This window comes from Acomys russatus, chromosome 18 (assembly GCF_903995435.1).
Source record: "Acomys russatus chromosome 18, mAcoRus1.1, whole genome shotgun sequence".
NCBI classification, from domain to species: Eukaryota; Metazoa; Chordata; class Mammalia; order Rodentia; family Muridae; genus Acomys; species Acomys russatus.
This window is the reverse complement of record NC_067154.1, coordinates 42,614,985-42,620,771: the sequence shown is the minus strand read 5'-3', so window position 1 is coordinate 42,620,771 and position 5,787 is coordinate 42,614,985.

Below are 5,787 nucleotides of genomic sequence, written 5' to 3'. Positions count from 1 at the left end.
TCAGTCGGGGGTTCCGCAAAGAAAGTTCCATCCGTGAGGCGTATTTGTGAAAAAGAGGAACAAGAAATCCAACCGGAAATGGCTTCCCGGTTGTCCCATCTGTTTTTATTTATTTATTAGATGTAGGTGCATGCACACATGCGCGCCAGCAGAGGACGCCCAGGTCCCTTTATGGATGGCCGTGCGCTACCTTGTGGTTGCCTGGGATTGAACTCGGCACCTCTGGAAGAGCAGAGCAGCCGGCGTCGTTAAGCCCGGAGACGTCTCTCCAGCCCTGCGGTCGCGTCTGGATGTCGTCACTGCGTTGAGCCTGGTGTTTTTAAGGGACTCCTTAGTGCAGGGACCAGCGGGTCTCCGGTTCCCGCGTCTGTTTAATCATACATTTTGTTAACTATCGTCCAGTGCTTATCTGTGTGTGCTGCCTGGGACGCGTGTAATCCTAGTGACAGCGAGGGGCGCTGACCCACGACGTTTACAGAAACTGGGGGGAGATGCTGTCTGTGCTCGGGCCTAGGCCGTGGCGCGGAGCGATGGGGACAAGGGACGCCCCGGGGCCCCAGCAGCGGGTCGAGCCGAGCGATGGGCGCGGGAAGGGGGAGGGACGCCGGCTTGTGATATTTAAACATGCGCGCTCCGTTAGCGGGGAATCCTGGGATCGGGTGTAGCTCTGGATCCCCGCTGACCACGAGCGATGGGAGATGGCGCGCTGCGGGGTCAGTGATGCCAAAACACCGGAACGAACGGCCACCAAGGCTGGGCCCGGTTCAACACTAAGGGAGGGAGATAGGGAACAACTCGGAGCTGTGACGTCACAAACTCGCAGTGCCCCCCCGTAAGGTCTTCTGGGATTAGATGTAGTTTTGGAACCCCCGTGTGGGCCTCACTCAGAAATAAGTAGACCTTCGATTACAAGAAGCTTTTTGTTTTCATCTCAAGAATGTGGCTGGGAAGGAAAAGTTAAACTGACCACTTTTTTCCTGTAGACACCTTCCCAGTACCCTGCTTTAAGTTTTAATTAGGTATGAAATATGCACCACACAAAAGATAACCATATTGAGAAGTTTATTATATGAGCATGGAGAGAGAAGGAAGGGGGGCAGGGGGAGAGAGAGAGAGAAACAAAGAGTGTAAAAAGAAGAGGTAGGAAGTGTTATGATTAATAATTAAGGCAGTAAGATATAAGGTATAATAAGGTATCAGGCAGCAGATATTATGTTGTCGAGTTTATTACATAAGCATGGGAGGAGAAGGGAAGGGGGAAGGGGGTACCCCAGAGAGACAAAGACAGGAAGAGTAAGAAGAGAGGAGGTAGAGGAAGTATATATAGAGAGAGAGTACAGAGGGGTGAGAGAGAAAGAGGGGTAGAGGGAGGGGCAAGGTAGGACTGTCTTTTCATAGAGCCCTGGGCAGGGCCACGCCCCCGTGGCAGGTAAGCAATTGACATCACAGGTAGGCAGACTGAAGCAGAATGCTAACATTCCTATAATTAAAAAATGAGGAACGTTGGATTGTTTTTATGTAAGGTAAGTTAAAGTATCTAACTGTAGGCAACGGAGAAAAGAGATAGAAAAAAGCGATTGCAACAAAATGTCCACATTATATAATGAATGGGAAGGAAAAGTTCTGCCCTGAAGGTTCAAGGTAGAGGGCAGGCTATGTCAGCCATGTCCTGCAGCAGATAGGGACCGAGGAGTGCTGGGGGAACCTGGAGCTGTTTGTCCCATGCCTGGAGCACATTTCAGCCTTTTGCAAATAGACCAGGGGCAAAGTAATCATCTTAACTACTTCCTGCTGACAGTAGGGTAGCGGTAGAGGGGGTTTAAAAGGCTGAAGTGTTGGCCAGGTTCGGGAAGAACGGGCTGTTGTATTTGCTGTCCAGGGTCTGAGAACATCAGCTGGGAAGGGCAATGCACATCCAACTGGCATGATTTCTGAGGTTGGACAGGAGCACTCGTGGGCAGCTGCTTTGATGATGTCTTAGATGTAGGCAGTCTGGCAGGATACTGGAACATATATGTGAACAGAAGACAAAGTTAGTAGGTTAGGGAGAAAATTCCCTTTAGGTGTGCATTTGAAACTCTTGGGAGAGCAAAGAGAAAATGCTTGAGACAATTCTGATACTGAAAATTTGGGGAGAGAAAAAAAAAAGTTTTGGACATAGGGAGCTTCCCCCATTTTACCCGATTGCTGGTAATAATTAAAACGGTTTAGTTTTGGATCTGTCCAAGTTTGGTTGCAGAGGTGTGTAGAAGCCCCTAATATGGATGTAGGGATTTTAATTTTTCAGAAGGCATCCCGGAGGAGCCTGGAGAAACGGTGAATGGGACTGTTTTTCATGGGCAGTGGTGGCAGCAGCAGAAACAGTAACAGAAGCAACGATTTCACCCAGTGAAAAGTCCTAGTTGTAGGTTAGCCACAGGATGAAATAAAGCATCCTTTAGACATGTTGACCCTCATACCTTGCATTTACAAACTGAAAACACGTTCTTAGACCTCCTAACATTCATCAAATGCCTTTCTGGAAGCTTTAAGCCATAGGGGAAATTGCTGTTAAGTAGTCACTGACCTTTAGCTAAAAGAGTGGTAACAAGGCAGACTGTATCTAGACCTGACAGTTACAGTTTGGTCTCCTGCATAGGAAGAGGGCTGGAAAGGTACCTGAAGCCTCCCATGATAGAAGCTGGCAATGTGACTGTGTAACCCGACTATGAATTTAAAACAGACCTGTAGCATTACCCTGGATTTGGCAAGGCTGCTGACTCTAAGAGCCATCTGTGCACTCCACCAGGTCAAAGAGCTTGAAGGCTGGAAATGTCTACAGCTCTTGCGCTGCTCGAAACTCCAGTGACTAGGCACAGAGAACAAGCCTGTGTGTGAGCAGTAACATCCATAGGCCAGATTTCTAACAGGCTAGGCTGTGGGACCAGCGTCCCATTCTGTCTGTAGCAGCTGACAGCAGCTGTCTCCTTTTTGGCTGCATCTGAAACAGGTCCCTGGCAGAGCTGGCTCAGGCTGGACCTCAGCAGGAAGGAGTACTGCGGGCCTCAATTTTTCCTCAGAAATAGTGGCTGAGGCCTGGAGTATAGTTTGCTATAACTGAGCCTGTCTGGAAGGCCTTTTGGGTTTTAAAGATTTTATCAGTTCCTATTTGGGGGGCTCAGGACACATCCTCAGCCTTTTAATTAAGATAACAATGAGACCACAGTTTTGTCTATATTAAGAATATTTAAATAGATAAACTTTGATCATAGTTTATCTTAATACTTAAAGACTAAGACTTTGTCTTCGCACCCTGTTAAGCTGGAGCCTTAGAAACATAAACATAGTCCAAAAGCACAGTCCATAAAAGAGAATGAAACAGGTTGTGTATGGCCAAATGTGATGTTTACCTATTAATGTTAATTAGCCTGTGGGAATTTATCAGTCATTTATTATCTTTCTGTATAAGATATCTACAGTTGCCTAACTGTACAAAAACATAGACATGGCTGGCGATGTGGCTGTGTGCTTAAACTATTTTTCAGTGCTGACAACAGAGATGAGGAGAGATGTGTTTCAGACCCCAGGTTCCAAGTAAATACTCTGGGCTCCCTCCTGGTTTGTTTGTTTTCGCTTTGGACACAGTGTTTCTCTGTGGAGCCTTGCCTGTCTAAGGTTCAATTTGTAGACCAGGCTGGCCTTGAACTCACACAAATCTGTCTGCCTCTCAGAATGGTAGGATTAAAGGTGTGTGTCACCACACCTGGCATATATATATATATATATATATATATATATATATATATATACATATATATATATATATATATATATATATATTTATATATATAATATATTATATAATTTAGCCCTGATGCCCTGAACTCCATTAGAGACCAGGATGGCACAGAGCTCAGATCCAATGCTGGCGCAGCCCTAATGCTGAGCTAAAGGCATCTACAGCTATGCCTGGCAACACTTAGACTCTTAAGAATTTGGTTGTTTGTTTTTACAGAAGGATTTATTGCATCCTAGTGGAGTGGGTGGGGTGGGGTGGGTGAAGGAGGGTGAGGGGAGGAGGATTGTTGATGAACCTCTGACATGCACTATGTTGCCCAGGATCCAATCACGTCCCCTTGGTGAGGTGGCCCTGCTATCCCACAGAGAAATGAGATAGTATGCATACTATCCTGATGAGACTGGACAGGCTGTGGCCAGACAATAAGGGAGGAGCCCCCATCCCCACCCCATCAGAATTTTAGGGGAGGGCAATAGGGCAAAAGAAGGAGGGATGCTGGGAAGGGGAATTGAAGACCGAGGGGATAACACGAGATGTAATCTGAATAAGTTATTTCATAAAAGAAAAGAATGTGGCTGATTAAATATGCTATCAGCCGTGATGCATTTAAAACTAGTCCGCAGTGTCAAATGCATAAAATATCCAATTTCTCATTCCACAGTCATTGAACTGAAAGCCATACAGTGTGCACTACCTGAATTGTAGCATTCACATATATCTGTGGAATATGACAATTATTTCACATCTGTACCAGGAATCGGGGATTTGCAGGATATTTGATCCTATTGCAATCCCTGAGATGATTGTGAACTGTGAAACCACCCCTCTCTCCTCTATGCAGCTGAGTCCTAACACACACCTTCAATCCATGAGCTTTCTGTACACAGGATTTAACAAACTTAACCCTTGGTTAAGAGGTGTAACAAGAAATCAGCTGAAGGGGATGAAATATTAGGAGGGACTTTGAGTTGAGTAGTATTTAAGACAAGTGAAAGAAGAAGGGGCTGTTGTGCTTTTAGCCCTTTTCTTTTAGCTCTTGAGCTTCTTCAGCTCCTTGGCCTGTGGCTTTTCAGATAACAAGCCTTTGGCCTTGGGGTTTTTGGCCGTCTCCTCCTAGGCTGTCTGCTGAGCTAGTGAATCTTTTGGGCCTTTTCCATTCTGACTTCAGCTGAGAAGGAAGATCAACTGGATGATTTCTCTGCCTCTCTGAACTAGCAGGTTTTCACCCCAGTATCTGACTCTTGAGTGTTTATTGGTAAAATCGATTGATTGATTGATTGATTGATTGATGTCAAATCCCCTGGAACTGGAGTTACAGAGTTTTTGAGATGCTGTGGGGTTGCTGAGAATTGAACCCAGGTCCTCTGGAAGAGCAGTCAGTGCTCTAACTAGTGGGCCATCTCTCCAGCCACTCATAAAGAGATGAAAAAAAAATAGAGCATTAGTTACTGTCTACCCTCCTAGAGAGCTCCCTCTTCTTCCTGAGAATAACGAGGTGCTGGGGAAACAGCTTAGCAGTTAAGAATGCACACTGCTCTTGTCGTGCTCTGAATTTGGCTCCCAGCATCCACGTCAGAAAGCGCCCAGCAGCCTGTGACACTTCAGCTCCAGGGGATCCCGTGCCTTCTCCTGGACTCCGAGGAGCCTGTACTCGTGTGCACAGATCACTAAACATGAACACACAAGTTTTGTGTCATTCTGGCTGAAACTCAAGCTGGTCTGAGACTCAGAGATCTGCCTGTCTCATTCAGTCTCCGAAATACTGGGATCAAAGGCGTGCTTCAAAATGTTGGGCTGAAGTAAGTCGTGAGAAATAAAATTTTTTAAATGGGCATTCATCATCCACTACTCTGAGTCCAGCTTTAGCACATTTGCTGGGCAAAACATTCACAGAACAGTCTGCCTGTACTGTCACAGCGTTTAAAAAAAAAAAAAAAGACAAAACACAATACGGTGTGTGTGTGATGTATGCATCAAGTATATAGTTATGTATAGATGCAGATTTGTGG